This window comes from Stylophora pistillata, chromosome 5 (genome assembly GCF_964205215.1).
Source record: "Stylophora pistillata chromosome 5, jaStyPist1.2, whole genome shotgun sequence".
NCBI lineage: Eukaryota > Metazoa > Cnidaria > Anthozoa > Scleractinia > Pocilloporidae > Stylophora > Stylophora pistillata.
The window spans coordinates 20,724,406-20,733,490 of NC_142523.1; the positions used below are offsets into that span (position 1 = coordinate 20,724,406).

Genomic DNA, 9,085 nt, shown 5'->3' on the forward strand with positions numbered 1-9,085 from the left:
GTGTCACATTATAACATTTTAGTTCATGTCGTTTCTAGAAAGGAAAAAGTTGCTGCTGACCCTTAGCTTCACTGTCATTTTTTTCCCTTTTTTTTAGCTGTTTAATTGATTTCCCATTTCTTTTTCTGTTTGAGGGCGTTAAATATATACTTTTCCTTTGGGAAAAGCGAGGTGTTTAACAACAACAAAAAATGCGTGCATTTGGAAATTACAGAAGGATGAGACCAAATAAGGAAAGATGAGGACTCCACATTATACTATTTTTGATGCCATGAATATTCATGAACTTCAGCTGTCTTCACAGAAGGGCTTAGTAAATCATGAAAAAAATCACAGGAAACTGTGAATAAGTCATGGATACATTGCATTTGAACAAGTTTTGAAGATAATCAATTTCCAATGGGTAACTCCCGGATACAGTTGAAAGTACTTGATATTATTTTGAACTGCTGGGGTGACGTCGGGTGAACGGTCAGAATTGACATTTTAGCTATCGATCAGTACAAAATACAGACTGCAAACCGGCTACGAAATGCAGACTAGGGACAAAATGCAGACTGCAGATTGGGTACAGAATGCAGTCTGGAAATTTTGAAAACTGTTTTTTCGTCTGATACATGGTAACAAATGTCATCTTACAACTTACCGAGTGTCACGCAATCGCCTTTTAACAATCACTTGCATGTTATTTTGCTGCAGTGTTTGGCTCTGATTTTGCTGCAGAGTTCCAAGAGAACTTCGTGACTGAGCGGTGACTCTGAGCGGTGCAACAGCTTGGCTCGCTGTCACTGGAACCACAAAATTGCTGATTATGGCTGAGGACTGCACTTGTTGAATTGTCAGTCTTTCGCGGTACGAATAGATTGAGGCATAACTTTTGTGGCCAGTAACACTTCTTACTCTCTCGAATTCTCCAGGCCGGCTGCTTTGAGGATGGTTACTGATGTCGCCCGAATACAGTGCGATGCGAAGTGAGTAGACAAACTAGCTTTCTTATTCATGCGGCCGAGTAAATCTTGCAAGGTGTTTTTCCCTAAAGGGACATTGCAGTACCGCACCGCGTCGCTTTCATTAAATTCGCCGGTGCTGTTGTTTCTTGGCCTTTGCCGTAAGGTGAGCAGCTGGGGTTTCGCTTCTGCAAATACTTTTCTATACATCTGACTGTACATCTTTCCGTAGTGTCTGGTCTCTCATACATTATGGCTTGCGAATTATCTAAGTTGTCACGGAAGCCGCCAGGATGATTTTTTTGTCGCTCGCTCTCGAAGGGCAATATATTCCAGGCCGTTTGCGGTTTTTCCGAAAACAATTTCTTCCTTTACCACATTTCTCTGGTTTCTCGGCCTCGCCTGCCAAATTAGAGCATCAGATAGAATCGAGGAGTCTGAACTAGACTTTCAGAATTGTCGTTTCCTAACTGCTTCGCGGTAAACAACTGCTGCACATCTTCGCGCTCCAAGGCTTGCTTGTGTTTTATAGGTGACGACACCCCCGTCTTCGCCAATTTTTTTAGGCGGTAATCTGAAGCCTCGGTAGATGGAACAAAAAATTTGTTGCGTGTGATTGAAAATGCTTTCCTGTGTGGAGCTTAAGTAGGTACCGTTCAAGACCCGCTCGAATGGCTTTCATGGAGTTTCGCGAATGGTGTTGCCCACTAACTGTACGTGTCTTCACGTAAAATTTGCGAAGGACTTCAGCAAGTCTTTCTGCCAGAAACTCTTCAATTCTTTCCGTTATTCCTTTCTCTCTAGACCAAGCTTAAAGGTAAAAACAATTTCATTGAATTAACTTTTATTCGTTGTTGTGGTTTCTTGGTGGGTATCTTTTAATTCGTCAAATGCAGTGTAACTTTGAAACAAATATGTCCTACTTAAAGTTTCCTTACCTTCAAAGATTTCACCCGCATACGAAGTCGCCTCCTTGGTTCTTTGGGGGTATTCCCTCATTGACAAGGATAATCACATCTTCGCTGACCTCGGCGGATCGACTAGCCTTACTTGTTACACCGAAGCCTGCTTGTTTAGTACAGAAAATTTTTCACCGAGCAGATGAGACATAAAACCATCAGAAAAGTAAACAGTTGGCCAGCCACGAAAACAACGCTTCTCTTTCCCCTATAAAAATTCACCGGTTACTCATTTGAACGATATATAACGATAGAAATACTGACGGCTCGCAGGGAGAAGAATGAAAGCTCGAAATTGTATTTAACAACGATTGTGGCCTGGACGCTTTTTTGAAAACAAAATATACCCGGGAAAGGCGAGGAATATTCCACAATAATGCAAATGATGGCGAAAGATGAGCGCGGAAAAGCGATTGCATTAAGCGTCTTTACTCATAGTTACACCTTTAGTCTTTTAAAGAGCTTTGACTCGGTTACACATATGCTAATTGGAACGAGTGTTTTAATTAAAATCGAGGTCCTTTGAAGAAAGACCGAGTTAAATTTTAACGTCGTAGCACTACTTCGGAAAGGTCATAGCGGCAGCATTTCCGTATAATCTCGGAAGGTGGCTATTAATTGGTCTGCCGTCGACATATCGATTCTTTTACATCTGAGTGAGTGACACATATGCATATTCTGCCCCACGACAAAAAATCAAATCAGTAAACATGTATGTATGTATCAGTTATTTTAAATGACACAAAAATAGAACTAGATTTAGGTACTTACGGCCAGCTGATTGGTGCAGATAAAACATGAAAGAAAAGGAAAAGTCAATCAAATTTTTTATTTATATGTTTACAATACCACTAAGACTGTTTAAGCTTCAGCGGTGAAATTTAAATGCTGTTTATCATGATGGGTGACAAAATGTAGCATGTAAAAGAAAAATTTTTTCGTAAGCCCTGCCTTCAGCAATTTAGTTTCGCCTGCGTTGTGAACGGTTTGTTTACTTTTTCCCGGTCAAATTGATGTAGTCAGGCAATGTTGATGCGTCAGTGACTATATTTCTATATTAGCTCTTTTTGAAATTAATATACCAGCGCTTGAGGAACTCAGTATACCCGAGAAAACTCGTAGTATTCATTCACAGCATAACAGTTGTCTGCTTTCAGAATAATTTACATCGAGCAGTTTATCTTGCAAGGTATAATCTGTTGTTTCCTGTCGCCAACTGAATGCATTTGCAATTGAGTTTGCCGGGCGCTAAGATACAAATGATCAGGTCATCTCGAACATGAAATCGCAGACATCTTATTCTGCTTGTTACAGTTTATATCATTTGTTTTCACGGTAACTTTCGCCATCACAAAAATCTCTTTCATACCATTGAGACTCTTCATTCAAATTAAAGATGAACGGATATGACAGCATTCGACGAATAACCAGCCATTACTGTAAATCTACCTTCCCATATGATAACATTATGCGCCAAGGCTTTATTTCGCTATTAGGAGATGTTCTTGTAAATTGGGCTCTTGGTGCACAATTTTTTCTTTCTTTCTTTTGAAAAAAATGTATTTGCAAGTCAGCATGATTATTATTATTTTTTGTAATACTTTCAGGGTGGAAAAAGCACAGCCCACAATAAATATTAAAATATATACAATAATTTAAAAACAAAGTAACTACAGTACTTACTGCATTGTTCGTCTGATCCATCACTACAGTGCCTGTACCCATCGCAGCGCCGAGACGCATGGATACACTTCTGTTGATTTGCACAAGCAAACTCATCGCCTGCACAAGCTACTATGAGATGATGAAAAGAAACGCACGAATTGTGACAAATCGTTTACACTTCATGTACATTTAAAAAAAAAGAATAGACAACGAATATTAAGGGCCACATCACGAATCATGCAAGCGCTGTCACAATTGAAAACCCCATGAATGGGCGGTTAGCAGCTTAATTTGAGGGATTGATCTTTTGTAACTGATATTGTGAAGTTACATTTCATCAGAGATCAAGATTAATCTCTACCCGGTTTTTTTTTTTGGAAGGCACTCGCGATGGGTCGGAGTACCCTTGATGGCGACGCGTTTGATCTCTTTTCAGACTTAGCTGCAGACAATCTCTTGATAGCACAGAATTTCTGCATTTCTCTTTTGTCAAAGTTTTTCTTACCTTTCTTTACTGACATTAAGCGTGTTGTTTTTTTAGGATAATTTGTTTTTTTAATAAAGCTGTCTTCCCTGGAAAGCTGTTATTTTTGTGTTCTGTCGATTTCCCGATAATGCGAGTTCGAGTGAGCTTTTATGCTTATTTGTATTTGATACGTTAGACTGGCAGGATATAGCCGTCAGATTATGTTTTCGTCGATTGAGAAAGTCCTGAAATTTATTGAAACTCTCAGAAAAAGATCAGAAGGAACAGGGTCTACATTCTAAATTACAAGGAAACAGTTGCCGCTGACCCTCGACTTCTTTAATTCTTTTTTTTTCTTTTGTCCTTTTTTTAAGGTCGGTTTGCTCTCTCATTTCCCTTAGTATGAGTGTATCGACTAATGGTATTTTGTAGAAGAAAATGAAAAGAAAAACAAGAAATTAAAGAAACCGCGGAGGATTGAGAAGGGATAAGGAAGAGACATAATAATGCTTTTAATAAATTTCAGCTGTCAAAGAGGCAAAGGAATTTAAAAATATCATTTAATTAAATGAACAAATTTATCAATTTGATATTGTTGTTGTTGTTATTGTTTTACATTTATCTTCTCATGCAACCTCCCTATCAAGCACTGCCTGACCTTGTTTTTGTTCCACCCTATTCTTTTTTATTCTTCCTCTAAATAGAGAAAGAAGCTATTTTTTTTTTCACTATTGCGATCGCGATCATGTTCAATTTCAGATTTCTTGTCTATGGCTACATGCAAACCAATCGTAAACCAAAAGACAATTGTGAAAGGCGCATTCATAATACAATATTCGTTTAATGCTGCTACAGTAGCAATATGTATGGGACTGTACAAATAAATATAAACCTAAGGTCCCTATCGTTAGCTGATCGGTGCTGGTAAAAGAAATGAAAAAGAGGAAAAGTTAATTGAGTGATCAGATAGTTTTTTGACAATACCACTAAACTCCATTCACTTTTGCGGTAAAATCATAATTTCATTAACCAAGGGCGACCACAATTTATGTGTGAAGAAGAATTTATCCGTGAGCTCCACATTTAGCATTTGTTCTAGCTCCTCCGCGCTCAGACACCACTTCGGTCACCAACCAATCACAGCGTTTAAAAATAAGTGGCTCGAAGTGGTTTGTATAGAAGCCACACGCGAGGCCAATCCCACATACTGAGTAAATCTCATAAATGACATTGAGTGTGTGCTATTGTTTACAGTTGTTATTTAAGGTCAATAGTGTTTTTATCCCCGATTTATTTCCATTTGTGATTTTCAATACCTAATCGATCCATTTCCTTTGCCTATAACTCAGATGGTTCGTTCGCAATCAAACAAGGGGCCTCTTGAATAGCTTTGTCCATACAACAGCGTTCGCGTGACCAATTGAATAGCTCTGTTCATATATGAACAGAAGAACAGCTCGGACAATAGTGTGGGTACAGGAGTTATTTTTTCGCGCTCCTCCCCTCCGAGCTCATTAGTCACCACTGGCCTTTTACCTGAGATGTGGTCTCTTTTTTTGTGTGCTTTTTTTCTTCTATAATGTGAGCATTACATGGTTATTTGATTTCGACCTATCGTCACAAGTAGTGAGTGAATAATTTTTGTCAAAATTTATAGACATTACAATGAGTTGTTTATAGGTCTTTTTAAGTAGCAAGTTGAGTCCTCCAAGATCTTTTTCGGATCCAGAAAAGCCTGTTCAGAATAGGGTTGGAATATTTGTTTTTAATTTTCTCTAGCAGGTTAAATTTTCATATGCAAATATTCTGTTTACTTATTAGGGTAGCAGTGAGAGCTAAACATAACCTAATATTACAGTAACATACTTGCAGATGTGAAGGGAACAGCTACCAGCATGAGCAGTAGAACAGCCAGGGGATTCATGACAATCTATGTGGAAAGTCAAAAGGTTATTTAATTTATTTATCATATTTTTTTTTTTGGGGGGGGGGGGGGGAGTTGGTGGAGGAAAGCAAAAATTACAATTACCTGCTGAGTGTCGTGAAGTCAAGATAAGCATTCCCACCGATAAATAAGGGGGAAAAAGAAATTTTTAGATCTTGCAGACTATTTAAAGGATTTCTATACATAGATAAAACCATTTCCAGGAAGTAATTAAATTGGAGAGAAATTTCTCGTCTTTTTAAAATGTTGTTTTCACAAATGTCGTGTGGAGCCAATAAAAAAATACTGAGTGTATATTTAAGAAATTACGGCTCGTATCAAACTGACAAAATTAAAGCATAGAGATATATCGATTTATAAATACCTTTTGATTAAGTATATTACTTTTTCGCCACAGTCTTCTAAAGCCACCTGAAGTAGATTCCGAATAAACAAGTTCAACTTGGGTTAAAGTTTAATACAGATACTACTTCCAACCGGCTCATTAAAACAATTCAGAACGACGGTAATTGTGACTTTTCATGGAATTTTCACAGAGCGCAGAAATATGATGCAATATAATGTCAATCCTAATTTCTTTGATGATAATGATGTTGATATTTGCAATAATAAAATAACAAATATAACAGTTTAATGAACAATGATAAATCATTTAGGAAACAAAGCACACTTTCTAACAGTTCATATGCGTTATTTATCAAGCTTGTTCGGACAGGATGGCTAGATATATTGGTCGGGGTTTTTCTTTTTTTTCTGTGCGTGTGTGTGTGTGTGTGTATGTTTTGCTTTTGTTTGTTTGCTTTTGTTTTGTTTTGTTTTTTTTTTTATCTTTTTTTTTTCTTGTTTTGACTGTCTTCCACTTTGTTGCCGACATTGTCCAAAAGCCACGAACTTTGTGGATCCGCTCCCCGCACTTTATTTCTTGCACGCTATAGAAGCGGACAATCTTCAGCGGGCCCCGTCTTTCCTGTACGGGTCGCCAATCAGAACACACGATCGCTTCGTTTTGCCTGCGGGCGCTGCCAGTAAAAAATGAACCGCGGTAATAGACCGCGCGGGATGTTGGGAAAATACGAGAAAATTTGGTGTAACTCGAGGTGCAGCCAAGTGGTTTACAAACTTTGCATTCCTATGTTTTTTTTTTAATCTCTCTTTTCCTTTCAGTTGTTTTTTAGTTTTGGTTTTCTTCCTTTTGAATGAACTGTTTTAAGATGAAGTGCTTCAGTTATTTCCTTTTTTGCCAAAAGGAGAAACAAGTGAACTTACAAATATAATTCAGTTCAACTTCAGTCGACCACTTGGATCTAAAACTAAAGAAGACCATAGAAGCAACGCTCATTTTACCTAGCATTAATCTGAAATAAAGCATACAGAAGCAAATTACTCTAAAATAGATATTGGCCCAAACATGCGTAATACACAGAGATACGGTATTAACGCAACATTAATATTATGTTTGTCAAAGCTGTTTCTTGGTCAGAATTAGAATCAGTATTTGTATAATACTAAAGAATGCCTCTTAAAAACAATCAGCTTAAAATAGTTATTTAAGAACGAAAGAGAGGAGCAAAACGATGGGAGAAATTTTTACAGAATCGAAGTAATAGAGATGATGATCGTCGGCGACGATTAATTATACGCGGTACCTCATCGGCAGGTTAACAACCGAATTATAAAACGAGTAACGATGTTCTCAATACTCCAGATGGAGCCAAAATTAATAACAAAAGATTACCTTTATCAAGGGTGTTTCTCTGAGAATTAATAGATTCTCGTTAAACAAAGTCGAAAGTGGCTGAATATAAATATTCCTTCCGTGGTGACATAAACCAACAAAAAGGAAGACTGTGCTGTTTACTTTGCATAAGGACGTATTTCAGAATCCAATAATCACATATGTCGATGACCTAAATTCGAATCGAGCCAATAAGAGGACACGAACATTGTGGGCTTGCAACCGTCTGGAGAACTAAATTAACTTCTGCAATTATCATATTATTATTTGTGGTATTCTTAACGTAATAATATTCAAACCAACACGTTGGAAAAGTTATATCGAGAGTTAATACGGAGTCTTATCATTATAGAGCTTGTGAAGGTTTCTTCAATAATGAAACGTTAAAGGCGTTTCAAACTAGAAATTACTTCTGAAATAAAATATTTCTAAATATGTCCCGTGAAAATAGATAGAAACGCGCATGGTAAAGATTGTTGTGTCAGGATAGAAAAAGTGAGAATGATAATAATGATTGCGATAATGACGGTGATGATAAATGCAATGGTATAATATTAACAACCATCCTAAGAAAAGGAATATTAACTACCCTATAGATAAATAAGTCTCATGTAGTTTTAATGTTTTCAAAGATCACGGCCCCTCGGCATTTAACATATTGCTATCTCTGTTGGTCAAAAATTAGAATTATAACATCATCATTCTTTTAAATCAGCCAATCAAGTGAGAGACCCATGACACTTCCAGCCCTATGGTGACAAATAACATAACGTTTAGTAACGTCATTAGACTGTTTTAGCCGACGGCCGGCAAGAAAAAAATTTCCATTTCAAACAGTTTTAAATTATTTTTTCTTTGTTTTTCATGTTCTGTGTCTCGTTTTTGTTTCTCGATTTAAGTCTGTATCGTTTTGTCTTTTTACAGTTATCAGTAATTGGCAAGCGTTTAGGATGATGAAGGCGGGTCGTAATACGGTGGCCTTCCTAAATTATCCTCTGTGTCACCCCAATCGTCCCAAATGAAGCTCGAGAGATCAACATAAATTTTTGGAAACCAAGGCAAAAGATCGGTAACGATTTGGACGATGAAGAGAACTTCCATCGTTCGGATGTACGACCGCCCCGATCATCTCGATCAGTACTAACTTGGTGCGCCGATCAGGATGATGCAACACTGATCAAAAGAGCATCAGTGCTTGAACTTCCCGAGTCCGCTGCATAGAAGACAATTCTTTTTAGTGATCGTTGCTTTGGTCCAAATAATTTACAAGCTTCTGTGTAAGGCAGTTTTCACTGTTTAGTCGAGGGACGTCCCTTGCTAAACAATATACAAAAGACGTAGGAGACGACGCCTAGGACTTACCGTCCT

General features: G+C 37.6%; 1 long non-coding RNA gene across 1 annotated transcript; it reads right to left on the reverse strand.

Moving 5' to 3' along the window:
- Positions 1–3,589: 3,589 nt before the first annotated feature.
- On the reverse strand, positions 3,590–8,802 carry LOC148730747 (uncharacterized). The gene is made up of 4 exons (XR_016001006.1): positions 7,718–8,802; positions 6,347–6,393; positions 5,904–5,967; positions 3,590–3,700 (listed from the first exon to the last, which is right to left on the reverse strand). It is a non-coding gene; the product is annotated as an uncharacterized LOC148730747 (long non-coding RNA).
- Between the last annotated feature and the right edge of the window lie 283 nt (positions 8,803–9,085).